Source organism: Cebus imitator, unplaced genomic scaffold, assembly GCF_001604975.1.
Source record: "Cebus imitator isolate Cc_AM_T3 unplaced genomic scaffold, Cebus_imitator-1.0 Scaffold7, whole genome shotgun sequence".
NCBI lineage: Eukaryota > Metazoa > Chordata > Mammalia > Primates > Cebidae > Cebus > Cebus imitator.
The window spans coordinates 5,330,474-5,350,824 of record NW_016107322.1 but is presented as its reverse complement, the minus strand read 5'-3'; the positions used below and the strand labels follow the sequence as shown (position 1 = coordinate 5,350,824).

General features: G+C 34.5%; 1 long non-coding RNA gene across 2 annotated transcripts in view; it reads left to right on the top strand.

Moving 5' to 3' along the window:
* The window catches only part of LOC108312007, a 19,853-nt gene extending 425 nt beyond the window's left edge, over window positions 1–19,428 (top strand). Inside the window, exons 2-5 of one of the 2 annotated variants that reach the window (XR_005202038.1) lie at window positions 320–710; window positions 5,291–5,405; window positions 7,022–7,039; window positions 17,137–19,428. This is a non-coding gene — a long non-coding RNA (uncharacterized LOC108312007). Of the gene's footprint in view, window positions 1–319; window positions 711–5,290; window positions 5,406–7,021; window positions 7,753–17,136 lie in introns of those variants that run through there. The other variant, XR_005202036.1, reaches the window with a different exon arrangement.
* The last annotated feature ends 923 nt before the right edge of the window (window positions 19,429–20,351 follow it).

Genomic DNA, 20,351 nt, shown 5'->3' with positions numbered 1-20,351 from the left:
AACTATTTATTTTAAGCCATAAGTGATTCAGTATGGGAAATCAAACGATAAACAGAAAGAGATCTTATATAATGATGCATTACATCATGGAGCAGAATATTTAAAGTCTTACAAGGCAGAGTAAAGATCTGGACAGGGGGTGGGGGGTGGTGGTTGAAAGGGGTGTGGTACTAGGGTGGAGGAGGGGGGCCAGTTAGCAAATATTTTGTGCAGCATAGCTTTCCTTGCAGCTTACTTGGAAATGGATGATTCACCTGTTCTACAGGAAAACGTTCTAATTCTTTCAATTTTTTTTTTTCCTCCTCTTTTCCCTTTTAAGATCAACTACCTCAGAAGAACCAGATTCCACTTCTGTGGCCAGGACTTTTATGTTATGGCTGGTCCGATTGTTTTACCCTGCGTTCTATGCTACTAAACCTTGGATAATTCCTAAAGTACAAATTCTGTTCTCGAACCACAAACAAGGCTAAAAGATCGGAGGAAATTCAGTGAATATACAGGATTGGGGTTGTGTATTTTCAAAAGTACTGAGCTTTATAATTCAATTATTCAAGAAGTAGAATCATGTTTTTTTTTTTTTTTATGATGCTGCCAGCATTTTAAATTACATGTTTATTAAGTGGCATTGCTCAAATAACTACAGAGTATGCGTGGAAATATTTGCTGTCTGAATAGTGTGGAGATTCAAAGAGAAAAATCAAGCTTCAGAGGTATTAAATTATGACATGCAGAAAAGTTTTTGTTTTGCTCTTAACTGCAACGGTATATATTTTAATCCGATTTAAAGTGTTATATGTCCTGGGCCCACCTTAACAGTTGTGCTGTATAGCAATGTAATGAGAAGCAAAATTTCAATTAGGGTCCCATTAACTGGCATATAATCCTTCTTTAATGTAATAGAGGCTATGGTGTTGCTGTACAAATCAATTTTTAACCCATTTTTAGTCTCTTTCTTTGGATCTAATGGAATGACTCTTAACTGTTCATTGTCTGCATTGTTTCTCATATTCTTCATTATTTTAAGGTCTGGAATTAGTCTGTAAATGGTCGTCGTGATTACTCAGCTCATCCTAACTTTTATATATCATATATATTTCTACTTATGTGTTTTAAATAGTATTTAGAGGTAAAAGCCTAAGTGAACCCAACTGTAATTTCTGAGCTATCCTTATTTCTGGAAGAAGAATTCTACTGCATCAAACCAGACTTTTCCTAGTCCCTGAGACCCTAACTTGTGAGGTATTTTAGTAACATCACAAGTCAGGCTCTTGGGACCTAGGCGGAGGGGAACCAGCAGCTTTGGACCTTATTGATTGTCTGCAGTTACCACCAGAACAAAAGAACATACATAGATTCTGCCTAGGAGAAAAGAACAATGCTTTCCTTTATCATCAGCAATGTTTTCACCATGACCCACCCCCAAAAATACAATTGTCAGAAACTGTACTCTAAAGTGATTGCACAGTTGCACTGAAATAGCATTTGTATTATAACAGTCATACAAAAGCAATGTAAGAAATCTGTGTAAGAAGCAAAATTACAATACAAGTGTTATAAAATGCTGCTTTTGGTGCATTTTAAGGTGGCTAGTGTAAGAGGATATCTCTTAAGTTAATCAAGAAAGGGAATTATATTTATAACTTTTTTTCATATGCATTGAAATCTATACATTAGCTACTGAAATAAATTCTGTATGTCTCCATATAGCTATGGCTTAACCTATGTCATATACAGCTATAATCATGCTTGAGGCCTAGAAATAACATGATTTACAATCTTCTTTATTGACCCTATTAGACTTTACTACCGATTTAAGAAGAATGCTGCTTTATACTGTATACTTAGTGCCAGGGTTTTCCTGAGTCTTCTATCCAAACAACGTACTTTATATGTCTTAACAATTCTGACAATTACCTTATTATGAGAGTCTAAGAGTGAAAGTTTCATCAATCATATGGGAAAATATGGCATATTTTAGTTTTTACAGTTTACTGTGTACATATCATGGACCTATGTGAGATAAAACAGTAAACGCCACCTAGGAAGTCAAACTGCTTTGACTAGCAACTGTATATGAACTGCATAGTTTTAGTTTTATAAGAATTTCAGTTTTATCAGAGGTTACTATTCCAACCATAAGTAATATGTCACATTTGAACATTTAATAGCCATTGCCACATCAGATATGTCTTTCATGGAAATGGAATCAGTATACTAAATCTATTTTAAAATTTTACAGTAATATTACAAATACCAAGATTCAAAATGGAGATGACAGACTTTCCATAATAGAAGCAACAAAGTCGCTTCATTCTTTTAACTATTGCCTTAGATGGGTGCCATAAATTATGTGTTTTCTGCATTGTTAAAATAAATTTATGAATGTGTTTTAGAATACTATATGGAATCATTGTTCACATTTTAAAAAATTTCTTATAACACCTTGAAATATTACAGAATATAAATCATCTATTAGTCATAGTTATTAAAAATTAATATAATATCATAAACATGCATCTATATAAAGCATGCAGAGTATGTTTAAGCATGTATGGACACTGTACCTATTCAGATTCTTTATTTATATCATCTACTTCATTTATCTAGAAGTTCTGAAATTTTAGGTGTGTGTATGTGGTATGTATAAATACAAGTTTTAAAGCTCCAAATGAAAAAAGGCAATAAAAACAGTAAAGAGTTTTGGTTGTATTTATCTTTTACTAATTTTGACCTCATTCTTGCTGGAATTGAGCATTTTTTAAAACCATAAGTTTCTTAATACAAAGAAATCTATGCATGTGTAACTACATGTACACAGAAACTTGATTACGTTTAATAGCAATGTTCACACAACGAATTTAAAAGTACTTCTTATATAAAATAATATCACATACAAGTATGTGTTTACTGACACCTGTTTTAACATGCTCATAAATAATATCTGTAACAGTTTCCATCAGTTTAACTCCAAAACAATGTAAGAGGTAGATGTTTATTGGCTATAGTGATATCAGATATAGGTTATTGAAATGTGAAAATGTTTTAATGTTATCATATTCAGGAACCACACTTTATATTAACTTCTGTCTCATAAAAGAAATATACCAAAGCTGAATTGAGAATGCAATGGTGTTTGTTCATTTTCACCATAAACATATAAAATTTTTTTTACTGATAATCCTACATGATTGGAACTTCTCTATGTAACCCCCCTATGATAACTGTCTTTTGAGAGCCTCATTGATAAAGCTCTTCTCTTACTTCATAAAGGTGTGTAGAGATTTAAGTGGGTGACTTTGTTTATATAAGCTACTTTATGCTGTATGTGCATAGACAGATGCCACTTTTTCTGCATGTCTGTCTCCGCTGTCACAGAATAATATTGTTTTAGGGCTTTATGATGTGATTTGGAAAATCAGATCATACTAAGCTTAAAATAAAAGGAGAGATCTACAACAAAGAGCGAGAAAATCATGTGTGTTGCATACAAAAAAAGCAATGATATTAACAATTCGATGGCTTCCTGGTAGGGAGACCAGCCTGAGCCAGACGCATATATTAAGGGCTGTCTGCTGCCGATGTGAGCTTGCTCAATGCGGTGGAAATGAGGAATCATCTCCTTTCTGATACCAGCTTATTTGTACATTTTAATTTTGAAATAGCAAATCATTGTTTTACATAAATATACTAACCCTGCCTGATTCGTTTTCTTTTCCATATTGTTTGTTAATTTACTGTCAACTTCAACTTCCTTTTTTTAGCAAAAAAATCATCACTCAACTTAAATATCTACCAAAGACCAATGAAGTATTTTTCTTTTGTCTTTTTGTATTGCTCTGATAATATTGTGATAAGCATGTTTTTAACTTTTAATCTCTTTAAGGAAAACATCAATTTTCCAAAATAGCATTTTTTAGAGGCTTTTAGTATCCATCCAGGAAGCCACTCTGGAATTTTGCCATATCTGAATATGATTTTATTTCATTTCAGAGTTTATGGGATCAATATCTTTTTTAGTATAAAAGTCCCAAACATTTTAGTATTCCAGTGGAGCTACAGAAGAGGTGTAGAGATTTTCTTAAATCATTTAAGCATTAGGCTACATTAATAATGTCTTGAAGAGAAATAAGTATCTCAGGGGAATTATAGTACAAGTTAATTACTAATGAAATTAGAAAGGGTGTGTTCTGCCTTAAACTCCTCTTCAAATGGGCATGCTGTTACATGTGCCTAGGCTTGGCCTAATACACCCTAAATATGTAAACGATTTTACAAGCTGTCATGTTTGGATGGGTCTTCAGAAAAGCAGTATATAAAGGGTTAGCTAACACCCAAATTTTCTTGCCATTTACACATGCAATGCAGCCTACATTTCTGTAGGCAGCAAATGCAGGCATCATTTTGATTGCTTGGATTCTTTTGTTTAATTTTTTACTAGACATTTAACTTAGCACTCAAATCCCACTGATCCCTTAGAGACTGCATTTGGATAAGGAAAATGGAGTTTCTAATATAGAGAAGTTTAAAAAAAATTCCTGGGCCTTTGTAAACATTTGAAAAATAGACTTTTAGTGTAGTTCTGGAAATAACATATTTAGTATGCAGAAACTTAGGTATCATTATTATCTATCATCTTCACGTTTAGTTTTCTTATCTTTCAATAACCAACTAATACAGTAGGTGACATATATATTTCCTATATGTCTTTATTTTTAAAAAAGATTTAGTATAAACAGTACAAAATTGGAGATACCTTCATAAAATGATTCACACCATTTCTTCAATGAACTAGCTTCAATTTTAATTAAATGTTGCTTTTCCCCACATCTCTGCATGCTAAATGTAACTTACTGAGTTGAAGTACATTATCAGCCAATAATATTAACTTGTATATAATATTTTACTTGTAGGAATTTGAAAGCAGGTGGAACTTGAAGTTAATTGAGATTAAGTAAATTTAAGATTAAATAGCTTCATGTTATATACACAGTTAATTTCATGCATATTTTATGGACAACTTAAAAGTGAAAATTTCTGATAAGGTGAACTAAATTTTTCATTACTGATATAAGTAATGTGACTTTAAGTCTGTTATCTTAATAATTAATTCCTAAACAAAACAAGTGTAAAAATAATCATGGACTATATCTGTTAGGTCAAGTAAATGAGAATAAAAACTTGTAGGTTTTGTCATGGCCATATAAGGTTTTTTAGGTGTTTTGGGGGTCTTTTGTGTAGGCAGATTTAACTTTCCCTCTTTTCTAAAAAGTTTCTCCCTCTTTGTCAAAAGGTGTCTGATGATTTGTGAGCATCAAGTGACTACTCTGTGGAATCCTCTGTCCTTGCCTTTGAATTAGCTTTCCCTAGGCCATGAGTCAACATTAGTAGTTTATACATCCATATTGGTAGGTCCTTATTGAAATCCTTCTATGTATTTGTTCTAGACATACAAGTGCAGTATAAGAAATACATTGTGGTTGTTTTTACAGCATCTGGATATCTTCAGGAAAATATTTGGGTGGCATTGAAACACTGGCCAATGGAAGCATTTGATTTTGTAGAATTTTGAAATGCAGTGCCTTACTGGTAGTACACTTCCTAGTCTTAGGGGTGGGGGGACCAGTCTGTAGCTAACTTATTACTCTGTTATACATCACACTAAAGCCCAGCCTGGGCATTTGTAAACCTCGGCGAGGTTTCTACTTTAGACAACATGTTTTGTTGAGGGATTATACCACAGTCAGTTCCCTCCATTTCTCCCTCTCTTCCTGGCCCCCCTCCACCCAACATGGAGCCTTTTCAACTTCTTCAAAGAAGTGGAAAAAAAAAAAAGGAAGACTCTTTATTAATGGCAGAAAACAAACTGGCTGCTGTACTTCCGAGGCAGCTCTCTAATAATAAAGCAGAATAGGCACTTCGACAAAGAATTCTTGAATGTACTAAATATATAGGGAAGCCTATTTAAATTCACCAGAGGGGCTTAGAGGACAAGCAGCCGAAAGTTTAGAATTCAATTCAAGCCATGCCAGAAAATGAAAATGTACTTAAAAAAGGATTTCTGAAACAATTGTTCAAAGAAATGTCAACTTTTAAGGTTCTATCTAGAAGAATGAAATTTGTACTCTATGTGGTGACTTTTTCAATTAGAGAGGAAAAGTGATTAATAGAATCTCAAAGGAATTGTATCTTATGTTTAAAGAAAACGTGTTTTCTTTCCATGGGATGCTCTCTAGTGAAGGCCACCTAGTGCAATGACTAAAAACAACCAAATATATTCATGGGACAAAGAGGTAATTTTTTTTTTCTTTTTTTTGCAATTAGACATATAACAAATGCTTATCTTACCTTGAAAGAAAAATGTTCAACTTGTATATTCTTTCCAGTTCATTTTCTTTTATTCAGCTCTATGATTTAAAATATTTTCTATGTAACTCTGAAAGAGCAATTTTCTAATAAATAATAGGACTATGTGTTTCTAAATTTAAGATATAAAATGTAATCCCTACCTTATCTCTTAGTGATTGAGTCAGGAAATTCTCTTTGCCTACTATTTACCTATCTATAAGACATGTGTTTCTATAAGGAATACCCACATTTATAAGAAAATATATTTTATTGACCCCAATGTTGATTTTCTTTATAAAAACTGCTTATAAAGTTTATTCAAGGCCAGTGTGGTCTTTACTGATGAATGAAATTTCATGCAGACTTTCCTTAATGTCTTCTTTTAAAAGTAACATAGATATTGGAAAAAAAGATGGTTTTTCTTTGACTTCAAGAATTGCAAATTTTAAGGAGAATGGAGGCGTGGGCTTGCTAGTGACCATCTTTGTTGCCATTGTGGAAAGAGTCTACCTGAGAATGAAGCCCACATGGAATTCATCAGTTCCTAAGTATAATTTGTCAGCTTAAAATAAGATATTTATTCATTAATGCATCTATTCTTCACACCCTCCCCCAAGTTCTCTCTGCTGGCTCTGCCTCTCCCTCTCACCTGATATTTCTCTCTCTTTCTCTCCAGTGTTGACTTCATTCTCAGGTAAGCTTTCTCAGTGTGGTAGCAAAGATGGCCACCCACCACTCCAGACTTGCATCATGCAACATCCTACAGCCTGTGAATCCAGGAAAAAACAAACAAACAAAAAGGTTCCCTTTACCCCAGCATCAGTTTCAGTTGTCAGAAAATCTTGGATTGGCTCTGTTTTGGTGACATGCCATCTGTGGATCCACTTACTTAATAAACAAGGGCTACTCTGATTGGGTGGCTAATGTAGGGAAGCAAAAGAAGACTAGCCTATCCAAGTCATGAGGATGAGTGAGGGTCTGTCAATGGTAGAATGTGAAAGGAATTTAAAGCAGGTGGGAATGTAATGGGACACACAACCACCACTGCACAGTTTTTCATCACTGAGTATAATAATGATTGACAGGCTTTTGAAAATGTCTTGGTAAACTTACTGATACCTATCAATCTGCAGCCAGTATTAGTTTATTCTGCCAAATGTCCTCTGTACAGCATGGAAACTATAAAACATCTTCTGCAGCAAATCTCAGCCTTAAGTGTCATGAAATTAATTACCTTTATTAACGCTTTCCATAAGCATTTAATATATGATATATACCATGAAAGTCAGCATTTGGTCTCATTTAGGAATTTGAAATATTAAAAATTATTTAGGATTACTAGAACTAGTTTGGTAAAGAAGAGATGATGATTTATTTATTTATTTTTGAGACAGAGTCTCATTCTGTCACTGAGGCTAGAGTGCAATGGTGTGGTCTTGACTCATTCCAACCTCCACCTCCTGGGTTCAAGCGATTCTCCTGTCTCAGCTTTCCAAGTTGCTGGGACTACAGGCATGAGTCACCACACCTGGCTAATTTTTGTATTTTTTTTTAGTAGAGATGGGGTTTCATTATGTTGGCCAGGCTGGCCTTGAACTCCTGACCTCATGATCCTCCCGCCTCAGCCTCCCAAAGTGCTGGGATTACAGTGTGAGCTACCACGCCCAGCCTGATGATTTTTTTCTGTAGCCTATTGTGTCTATCCTTAGCTACCTTATGTTCAGGCCATTTTCTTAAAGCAAATTTTATATTCTCGCTTTTATCTCCAGCGTTAGAAATAATTATGTGTTGATTCTTGGAAATTTTTATTTTTGTTTATGAAGTAATTTCTTCCTCTATTACTATTATACACGTACATATGCATTATATATACATATGTGTGTGTGTATGATGTGTATATGATGGATACAATTATAAAATAAGGATGTTAGATTCTTATTTATTATCCTTTACTTTTTTGCTCTTTTATTTATCATAGTATGACCTGGGTGGTTTTTAACATTTTACTGTCAAGAACTACTATTTAGGAATCTTTCTCAATGATAAAAAGATTAATTTACTATGAATAATGGTTCTAATGCAAAACATTTTGTGCTTTTGTTGTGATGCAGATGAGCAAAGCCATAAATATAATTTAGAGAGTTTGAATATGTATTTTAACATTCACAATTCTTCTTACTAATTAATCAAATTACAAAATTATGCTGTGGCTTCCAGTATATTAAAATAAGTTGTCATATTTGGAACATCTGTTTATGGTCTCATTATGAATATGTATTTCTAAAGGGCTGTAGTATAGATTGCCATAAATAATATTTGCAATTTGTTCTGTGGAAAAATGATACCTCCTTCCCTTCACAATGCTTGTTTTTTTCCCACAAAGTAAATCTTCCAGATAGTATTTTATCATTCCCTTATCAAGACAGAGGAAAAAAAGACTCGGGTCTTACATAGCCTTGCTGATTGGTTAAGAAAAGAGGTGGCTGTCATCGGCAGCCTTCCCAGACACTGTACCATGGCTCCAGACAGTCAGCTGGTACTATCGCTTTGTCTCAACTATAAATCACAGTCCCGTAATGGTCAAGGCTGACACCTTGACATTTTCAAGAAGAGTAAAAGACCTGATTTGAATGGAAATCAATTTCATTTCACAAATCTTGGCTTACTACTACAAGCCTTGTCTTGTGTCTTCTTGAGACTTATTTGGGATTTTCATGATCATCAGAGGATTATTTGAGTGTTATATTATGCCTTTTTGAAGCTATAAAACCATAGTCATAATTCCTTCTTCATTCTTAACATGAGAAAATTTATTTTTAAAATTTTATATAAGAAAAAATACTAATAAGCAAGTTTTTAAAATGGCAATCAATAGCAGCCAATGTAGTTTTGCAAAACTTTTGTAAAATCTTCTCTGATTTAAAAGTGCAAGCTGTGTACATGCATATCCAGATTAACCTTTGATTAATAATAAATATTATCAATTACAAGTGATTTTACACTTCAATCAAGCAGGTCTCAATGAAACTTAAAATCTTTTGAAAAGTATTTTCACTTTTATTTCTTAGTCATAACGAGAAAGTTTTAAGCTTTAAATTTTAAGTATTCTACAGCCAAGGATGACTAAGTACTTAATTATGTTAGGTGGGACCTTGCATTAAATTGCATCAGAACTTTTGACCATTCAACCCAAGTGACATAGAAATAATTCGATACTTTACTATGATGAAAAGAAATTCTTTTTAGGGCTTTTAGGAGCTTTGCATTAAATGTTTAAAATTTTTTATGTACTTATTCTGTTACATCTTTCTCCTTTAGAAGAATACTACAATTTCTTTAAAAGCATAGAGTAGAAGAGATTTCTTCTTTCCTGGTGTTTTGTCTTGATCCCTCTCCAAGAGTTATCTAAGCTCAATAAAGCCTTGGGTCTTCTAGACACAATATTAATGGAGAATTTGGACATTACCTCTCTCTCTTTTTTAAGTGTGAAGGGATTACCTCAATGCCTTGTGATGGTTTCTTTTCATCTTCATTATTAGTCCTCAACTCTGTCTCAAATCGTAATTCTAAACAGATAAACTTTGATTGTTAAATTCATTATTTTATAAAGCCCTATGAACAAGTGAAATTACAGACAGTTACAAACTGGATTCCCAACTCTTAAATCTTTTTATTCATTCTTCTATCCATCTACCCATTCATTCATAATCTATACAGAACATGATCCTATGCTAGGTAGGAGGAAATACAAAATAAAGTTAGAATTCTTTCTTGACAAAATATTATGTTCTTATGAGAATTTGTTTAAAAAACAAAAGAGTTATCAAGTCAGAATGTGATTGATCTACAAAGGAGTTGGAAACACAATATTTTGGGATTCTAGAAATGACATTTATTTTAGTCATTGAAAATGAAGAACAGTTCCCTGGTGGAGGCTACATTTAGCTCATCCCTAGATAGGAAGGATTTCTTGAGAAAGTGATGGAGGGGCTTGGGTTTCTGGGAAAATATACAGTATATACAAATGTGCAGGAATAGGAAAGATGGGCTATGTTTAGCAGTGAATGTTGTTGCAAAGTTAGGTGCATTTGTTGGAAAGGTAGAAATTGAGCGCCTAATAAAAGGTAAGCTGAAATGAGTTTGTGGAGTTCCTATAGAGTTCAGAGAGGCTCTCCTGGAGGTCATGCAATTTTACAATCCAGTAGGCACTGAGGACCTTTTAAATATTTGGAGGCAGATGCAAGGTTGTAAGGTGCAAGATTAATCTGTTTCCAGTCAATATGGCATAATGCTTCAATCCAGAGGACCTGTCAGAACTACTGAGCAAGCTTTATGTAGACACACCATTTTTCCTGCCCCATAAATTCTGACTCACTAGGTGTGGTATAGAGAATGTGCAGGTGTATTTTATAAAAGCGCCTAGATGACTGGCTAACACACACATTAACAGTTGGGTAGAGAATGCTGAAATGAGAAGATGTAAAGGATTATTATATAAGAATAAAGAGTATTGCCATGTGTAGGAAGAGCAAAAATATAAACCAGGGTTTCTTAATGAGAATTTCACATGCCCCCAGACTTTTGGAGTTTTATGTTCCTATGAGATTACATGTAGTATTTTGAGTGTATGTCCCTTTTTTCTGGATAAAATGATCTAATCATGTGTATAATATTTTCAAAGGAGACTAAAGTCGCCCAATATTAAGAACTACGGGGATCATTTAGTATGAAGTAAATGGGAGAAATTTCATGAATGTACAATTGGAAGTATTTAATGACAGAGTAGATTGCATGGGGATGCAATTTGTGGCAAGAAAAAATGGCAGAGAATATTTCATAAAGTTTTTCTAGCTATTGATACTAAAATAATTAGAATCATCATATTCCCTTTGTGAATTAGCATTAACTTACCCTTGGACTTGTATTTCAGCTAATAGAACTTTGATGTTAGGCATGGTATGAATGTGTCACCACAGAAAGATGTTGAAGCAGTAGTGAAAAATTTAGAGATGACTCCATAGCTTTGGAAAACATTTTCCTAGAAACATAGCTGAGCACTTTTGAAGTTAGGGATCAGATTGCTCCCATCTTGTTGCTCTAGTAGAAATGAAAGGAGAAAAATAAAGGTACTGCATTCCTTTTTAAGGAAACAATTTGGAGCTTTTATAAACAGAATCTACTGTGCCCTTAGAACTTAATCACAAGATACACAAAGTTTTGGGGCTGAGAGGTGCATGAAAATACAGACTTAATTCCAGGTAGTTATTTACCCAGCTAAAAATCAGAAGAAAAAAGAGTAGATATTGGAGAAAAACTATCAACCTGTCATAAGGAACATTAACAATTTTGTAGCATCTGATAATAAATGAACCCAACCATAATATAAGGATATTTTATCTCAACTTTCTCCTTAAATAATATGTTTTGCTTAGAAAAATGTACAAATTCCTTTATAACATATTTTATGAAACATTTTAAACACCTGTCTTATTCAGGTGATTCGTATCCTGAAAAGATTAAAACCCTTCCATGTTCAACTGGGAAGATAGTATTACTGGTTGCAAACGCAGTTAAACCTACTATTCCAATGTTTCTAAACCTACTAGTCTTGAACTATTTTAAAACAATTTAAGATATTTTCAAATTGTCTAAAGAAACTAGGTTTTTAACAAAATAAAGTCTGGGAAGGGACAAGGGAAAAAGAAACAAAGTCTCACGGATCAATGATAGCAAAAAGTTCATTTTATAAAATTATAAAATGAAAAATTCCAGACTAAATAGAAAAATAAAAACAATTATTAAATCTAATCACCAGAGAATATCTCCTATTATCATACAATGTAAACTCATATGTTCTCTTTCCTCATCACATACATGCACTCGATATTTTAAAAATCTTTTGTAACTTGTTTTTCAATTGTTATATACTAAGTGAATACTATATGCTTATTATGTTATTTTTTGGTACACTAATTTATTTAACCAGTCAGTCCACAAGTGTACATTGAATTTACTTCCACCTTATTTTTCACCAATATGAACAGTATTATGTTGATAAATACACTTACATACAATTATATGTAATGATTCCCTGGGGATATTAATTGGAACAGATGATAATGGCCTGAATGAAGATGATGGCAGTGGGATTAGAAAGGCAAAGAGGGATCAGAGAAAGATTTAGGAGGTAGAATTAACAGAGCCAAGTGATTGACTGTATAGTGGAATGATATCTGGAAAACTTAACCCAAAATAATTACCTCCTCACATTAGGCTGTTGCTCTGTTTTTCTCTGCTCATTTGATCTATGACATTTATTTCTTTCATGGGAAGGAAGAAGCAATCAGGAATAGAATAAACAGAAGATTTTTGAAGTGCCTGTTAGATTATTTTTTAAACGTATAGCGAGTATAATGAACTCTAAACAAATTGATCTGGTTTGGAAGAGATGGGCTAATAAGAAACAAATGATTTTACTTTTAATTTCTAAAGTGCATGGACAGAAATATTGGCCTAATCCTAGAGACCTGGATCATAGAATTTATCATAGTTAACTATCAAATAGAGAAGACTTTAGGATATGATCTGAAAGTAGTTATCCATCACATAGAACACCATGAAACTTTCTAGACTGGTGTCAGTAAAGAGCCTAATGTCCTAGAGAGAGAAGAGATAATTGAATATAGGCAAATATTCCCTATTTCACTTCTAGTTTTGCAACCTCTAGGGGAGGCAGTGAAAATCAGAAACATGTAATTCCACCCTTATTATACACTAAATTATCGTACATTCCAGAATATTCTAGTCCATTTTAATATTGTAGATATAATAGTCATAACTATTGTTCTAGATTTTTTCCTTTTCAGTGAGTGAATTAAAAAACCTTGAAAATTGGAATCTTTTTTTTTATATAGCTTATCCAAAAGTAGCATAAGGCATAGTCTTTTCTGTTTTTCTAAGGTTCATTCAGACTTTAATTTTTCTTCCTTTGTCTTTATGCAGATAATCAAGTCCTTGGTCCTTAGCAAATAGACTCATTTATTCATTCACTCAGTCAACAACAAATACATTAAATACCTTCCGTATGGCAAGTGAATTATTTTAAGTTGCAGAATTAGTTTTAGCTACAATTTATTGTATTTGTTTAATGTTAATTGAACATATCACAACCTTTATGCTGGTTGGAGCATATGCTTCACACAGATCTCACTTAATATTTTAGGATTATAATTAGAAATAAACAAAGCAGCCTGGTATGGTACCTCACACCTGTGAATACTAGCACTTTGGGAGGCTGAGGCAGGCTGATCACCTGAGGTCAGGAGTTAGAGACCAGCCTGGCCAGCATGGCGAAACCTGACTCTACTAAAAATACAAAAATTAGCTGGGCGTAGTGGCACATGCCTTATAATGGCAGCTACTTGGGAGGCTGAGGCAGGAGAATCGCTTGAACCCAGGAGGCAGAGATTGTAGTGAGCCAAGATCGTGCCACTGTACTCCAGTTTAAGTGAAAGAGCAAGAGTCAAAACAAAAACAAAAATACAAAGCACAGACACACACAAACACACCTACCTACAAGCCCGTAGGAAATTGATGATGGTGCTAAAGAAACAGTTCAGAAAGACTGTAATGGCACATCTTTTCAAAATCGTTGACTAAAATCACCAAGAGAAAAACAAGTGTGATTTCTTTGTTAGTGCTTCTAATATCTTTCCTGAGAGTTCATGTGGAACAGAGAATCCAGTGAAATTTGGTGCTTTGCATCATTACTAAGCTCATATCTGCAAGCTAATCACGTGTGATAAGGCTAAAACGTAAAAGCTTTTGAATCAATAGCTCTTTCAGATGACATTCTGATAAAATTACTTCATTTACTTTCCTAACTAGTTTATGTAAGTGGAAAGATTAAGAGAAAAACTTATATTAGGAGTAACAGGATCCAAAGAGTGTATTGGACTTCATTGTTTTAGTTGGCATCTTTGTAAGCCCTTTAATAATCTGATCTCAGAAACATCTATCTTAGACAGGGGTATACTTTCTGGCTTCATTTACTTGAAACTAAGTTAGGGTCATAAGCAGAGGTTAGGTTACTTCTACCTGAAAATTGATCAGAAATTTCATTTTGCCCTTTGGTGTTTCTCTTCTGCCCCCACACCTCAACACACCTTTTGTCCAACAATCCTAAAGCTCCTTTTCATGCGTCATGGCAGTTTAAAAGAATCTGAAATTGTGGATTTCCATATTTACATAATTATATACTGAATATATAATATAATAGGGTAGGGTAAAGTGTTTTTAAAAGATGTGACATCTTAAAGAAAATCCAGAGATATCATAAGTGACTCTAATTTATTGGCAAATTTCAGACTACGTTCTTAGTCATATTTCTGCTAGAAGAAACCTACTTTCCATTTTGTGTTTTCTCATTTGCATTACTGCAAAGTTATTCATGCATATGAAAAGGATATTATTCATCTCCATATTCCTTTCTCTCCTTATTCCAAACCCAATGGGTTTATGAGTTATACATAAAGAAACATGCTGCTATATCTGTATATTTATACACAGATATCTGTATGATTCAAATTTGATATTACAGCTGGATAGCAACCCCAAGTGATAACATTATGTGCCACATGCGTCTTATTACATCATTAATGACATACCAAAATTGTCAAATATGTTGAAATCCAATAATTATAACTGACAAGCTTTAGCATGATTTGCCTCCGTTGGGAATGAAAAAAAAATAGAGGAATATATTTCTGAATTATTCCTCAAAGTGCATATGGCTGTATGATAAGCTCTTGTTTCTTATCTGCTAATATTTTTAGTGAGATGCTGTTTTCAGAGTATTTGTGGTAACTGGTTTCTGAAGTTTTTATGTGCATAAAGCCATATCATCATCTAAATTGAAATTCCAGTGGTATTCCAGAAAGAACTACGAAGATGAACTGAAGAAAAATGACCAACCTGACAGGGCTTTTCCTTTTCTCTAATGTTTGATCCTTCTTATCCTAATATCCCAGGCAATTATTTCACTTGAAAGTTTAGGCATAATTCACAGAAAAACATTTTGTCTTTTCCATTCTCCAGTTCTACTTCGATCCCTTAGGAAAGCAAATACTATTGCTTCAGTTCCTGAAAGGTTTTCCTCAAAATATCTTGGCATTTGCAAGGCAGAAGAAAATAGAGTTGACAGTGAATTTCATGGGCACAACCTTCATTCATGACAATGATAAAGTATTCAAGAATTCTCACCCTTTGTGTCCTGCTTTATCTGTATTTAGGGGTGGCATGAAGGAAGAGAAAGAGAGAGTTTATACTTTTCTCTTTAAAATTAATTTTCATTTAGCCGTTAGAGTGGAATAGTTTTTAAGCCCAGAAGACATTGTAATTGCATTTTCCTTTTCAATAATTGTAGCAGATATTAAAGCGAAGAGACAATGGCAGTGACATACAGAATAACCCGGCTTCCTAGGTGGACCCACTTGTCGGAGATCAAACGGCTACAGCACATTTAGGGTTACACTCTCTTTCCCTTCCTCCTTATTCTCAACTGTAGTGGAGCTTTTTCCAAAGTTGCCATGGTAACAGTATATCTGGCTGCTAGCTCTGTCGTAAGTTATTGAACTGAGACTGGCTTTTGGTTTAGCAGATAATTAGGTTCTGTCTCACAGGTTCATTTTCCTGTGACTGGGACGTGAATATGACCTACAGCTGGCCTCAATTTCAGTGTCACAGACAAAACTTTAACCCTTCCAAGCTTTCCTAGCACACTCCTAAGCATTGCTTATGTGTTAAAGGAAGTCCACTGTCGCTCACCCATACCTTGGGGAGGATTACCAAGTCCCCATTTTATTTTTTATCTTCAGCGTAACACTAAAGAAAATATGGTTAAGTTGTACACATAGAGCACTTTCAAAATTAAAAATATATCAAGAACATGATATATATTTATTTTATATATACTACATGAAACTTTTCATAGTCATATTATTTCCTTGACTCTCTAATAATTTTTAAGCCACACTGAAATTTCTTTTGTTACAATTAGGAATGCACAGAATTTAAATTCAAAACCTCTATGCTCAGGAATATTAGGTGGTTACTTCTATTGTTAGCTTTGAGAACTGTCTGCCAGTTCATTCACACCCTTGTCTCTACTTTTATATGCCCTGAACTATAGCTGACATTGAAAGGTTCCGTTGGAGTCTCAGACCGACCCATGTGACAAGGAACAGAGCTACCAGTCTCCTGAATGCCAGAATGTTCACTCAGGGCTTAAGTCTTCCTGGTTTGGAAAACCAGCTACTTTTGCATGTTGTATTTGGAAGATTTCAATCAGTTAACTGCTCTTTGTTTAAGACAAAGAAAGAAACATTACTTTGGGAACAGATATTGAATTCACAATATCCATGGCAACACAGCTGTAGAGTTAGTAAGAGAAGGTATACCTTTCTATGTCAAACAATGGGAAAGACCTTCAAGGAAATCTGTTTAAAATTTTTAGTGTATATCACCTAGAAGCTTAAAATGTAAGGATAAGAAAGAAATAGGGAGAGTTGAGTTTACCAGAATTAAAACATGAATTAAAGGAATTCCATAGTGTAATTGGCTGAAGAATCACCTAACCACATTCATAGTGATAGGTGAAATTTATGAAAGGGAAGATTAGAAAATTCAGCAACTGCATATTGGACTTAAGATGTGTGTGCACGCACATATGTGCATATGTCGCTCATAGATTGTTTTCTATTTTAATCTGTGCCTTTCATACTCAAACTCTAGATGACAAGAGCACCTCAAAGATAGCAGCCTCAAGGAGTAGCCATGGCCCCAGAGTTGTCCCATGGTTGCAGAGAACTTAGTGGAGGAGGCTGAGGTCAGAATGGGAAGAGTTTTTAAAAAGTAAAAAGGGGAGCTGATGTGTGAGGACTGATTGCTGTGCATTATTTTCTGAACTGACCTTCTTTTAGCTTCTAATCTCAAACACATAGCACCTGTTGTTTTCATATTAAAGAACAGTGTGTGTTGAATGAATATATGAATTCTTCCCAAATCTCTGTTCCATGTGGTAAGAACTCAGTTAGCATTCAATTATAATGAGGACTTGGAAAGTCTGCAAGCATTTTTGATTAAAAAAAGAAAAAATGCTTTTAACTGTCTTTTCATGGTTTCAGGTAACGTCTAAGCCCAAAAAACTCAGGCCATTTCTTGCCTGCACTGTTGCAATCGCTTCATAATAATTGTTCTTCTCCTTTATCAACCACAGTCATCTCTACTACATAAAGAAGAGAGGGTGCTAAAGTGTAAATTATTTCAAATCAGCAGCCTCCTCATAATTTGCTAGTGGTTTTCATGTCATTAGAATAACAAGCAAAATTCCTTGCTTGTGAAGCCATATATGACCTTGCCCCTGTCTGCCTTACCGGCATTAGCTCTCGTGACTCATCCCCTTTCTCTCCACCTTGCCTTTTCCCAACCATGCCTGCTAGTCAACTTTAGCCCTTGTGTTCTCTCTGCCAGGAACTGCATTCTCACCAGGAATTGCATGACTCACTTCTTTACTTTATTCTGATCTCTCTGCTCAAATGTGATCTTTTTAGAGACACCTTTCCTAACCATCTTAAAAAGCACCTCATTCACTGTTGGACACCTTTCCTGCTTTTTCTTCATAATATGTATCACTTCCTGATATTGTGTTAGAAAACAAGCAAATAAGTGTATGCCTATATGCTGTTCCCACTAAAATATAAGCTCTTTCTGAACAGGAGCCTGGATTATTTATGAGTATATCCCTAGTGCCCGAAACCTAGTAGACTGGTCCCTATTAGGGCTTTAATAAATATTGGATTCATTTGTTGAATGAATGAATAATTGAATAAGAATATCCAGGTAGAGTATCGGGGCAGCCCAACCTATTTGAAGCCTGTACAACGTTTCTCTGACATAATGAATGCAATTCTTCTACATGATGAAATTACATGAGTACATGAGGATAAAACTAAGCACATAGTTTAGATTTCTTCAGGTCTCTTCCTCAGATTAAGGAAAAACAAAGAAATGGAGCTTATTCCTACCTCATTCTTACATGAACTAAATCCAAAATAAAGCATCATCCATATACCAAACGCATCCCTACCCTAGCCACTCATGGAATACTTTATCTGTAAAGGGATAGATAGTAAATATTTTTGGCTTTGGGGACCATACCGTCTGTGTCACTACCACTCAGCACTTCTGTTGAGGTGTGAAATCAGCCTTAGACAACACATAAACAAATGGGCGTGGCTGTGTTCCAATAAAATGTTACTTATAAAACCAGAAAATCAGCAGATTTAGCACACAGGCTCTAGCTTGCTGACCCTTGAATTAGAGGGTCTTCCCCCAAATCCTCTTCCCAAGTTATTGACAGAATGCCCATAGGACCATGGCTCCCTCACTTGGTTCTTTCATAAAATGAAACAAATTCAGGGATAGCTGGAGGGCGGAAGACCTACCTGTGACGTGACTATTGAGCCTGATTTCTTGCTTGATATCTCTTTAAACTGAATCAGGCCTTAACTATAAACTGTCTCTAACGTAGCAATAACAACTGGGCCATGTCAAATACTCCCAATGACAAAATTTCTTCTTGAAGAATGAATGAAGATTGCATACAGCGGTATGTTGGTATGTGTTTAGCAACTGGCTCTCTTACTGATTTCTGTAGTGTAAATTCTCCCATCCTAGCCATCTGAAACTACCAGTATGATGTCACTTAATGTAGAGTTGGGAAAAGACAGTCTCTTGAATCAGTATGAGCTGGTTCCAGCCCACTGCTGAATACATATTTAAAAGCTACAATAGCTCTGCCATTGCAGAGTCTGCAGGAAAGAGTAGTGGACTTGATAGGAGCAATTGGCTGGATAGTCTTTTGGAATGCCAATAAATAATGAAAAAGTATGTAAATATAATGCTCTATAGAAAGCTCTCAAGTTCAGTGCTTGGTTAAAATACATACTCAGTAAATGGTAGCTATTATCATCTTAGTTTAAGTTATTGCAAGCATCAAAATTAAATGTTTAGCTACAGACTCAATCCAATTTTAATGTCATTGTGTCAGTAAGGCCTCTTAACGTTGAAGCAACAGAGATAAAGGAAATTTTTTGTAGCTATTCACAATTCTGCCCAGCTCAAGGTAAAGATAGCAGCAAAATACTCCAACTAGAATAAAAGAAGTCTCCACTTGACTGCAGCTCTTCACAACACTTCACAAGGGTCAAGCTGTGTTAGTTTCCTTCAGTGTTAAACAGAATGCATCTTAGAAGAATAGCTCAATTATTGATTGAATAGTAGGTTCAAGTTGACTATAATTCCAACTTAAGACCAGGGATGGGTCAACGGAAGGGTAAAATTTTCAAATCAAGCCTCAAGGCAAACACACAGAAGTAGTAATATGGATATCTTATATTATTTTGTCACATAGGATACTGTTGCAGCCCAGTTGTGCAAAACTGGTAAAAGGCAAAAATATTGACATCAGTTTGGGTAACTGGATTCCAAAATGAACATCCAAGAGAAATTAATGAAAAAAAGTACATGGACCTTGGAAGACATTAATACACAGTTTAGGTTTAAACACTCAGTTTTTGGTACGGTGCTTTAACACTACAGAAGTGCTGTTTCCGCTGTTTACTTTCAAACCTCCTTCACCCATTCCCTTCAATCTATAAAGCTTTCTGCACATCTACAGAAGGTATGACTTAGTGTTTGGTCCATGAAATAAAGTTAAAAAGAAGGCTTTTTTTTCTTTACTTTCTAGTTAATGTTGATATTTTTCTCATGCTTCTATTAGTACATAATTCAGATACATTCGTTTTGAAGTTTTTAATCCCTTCTGCTTCTTGCGGGCTCTCTGTTCTAGATCAGCATAATGTGTGGAACACCAGCCAAGTCCTGGGCAGAGTCCTCTCCATTGTCCAAATATTACTGAATCAGTTGAGTTTTCTCTGTTTTCAATG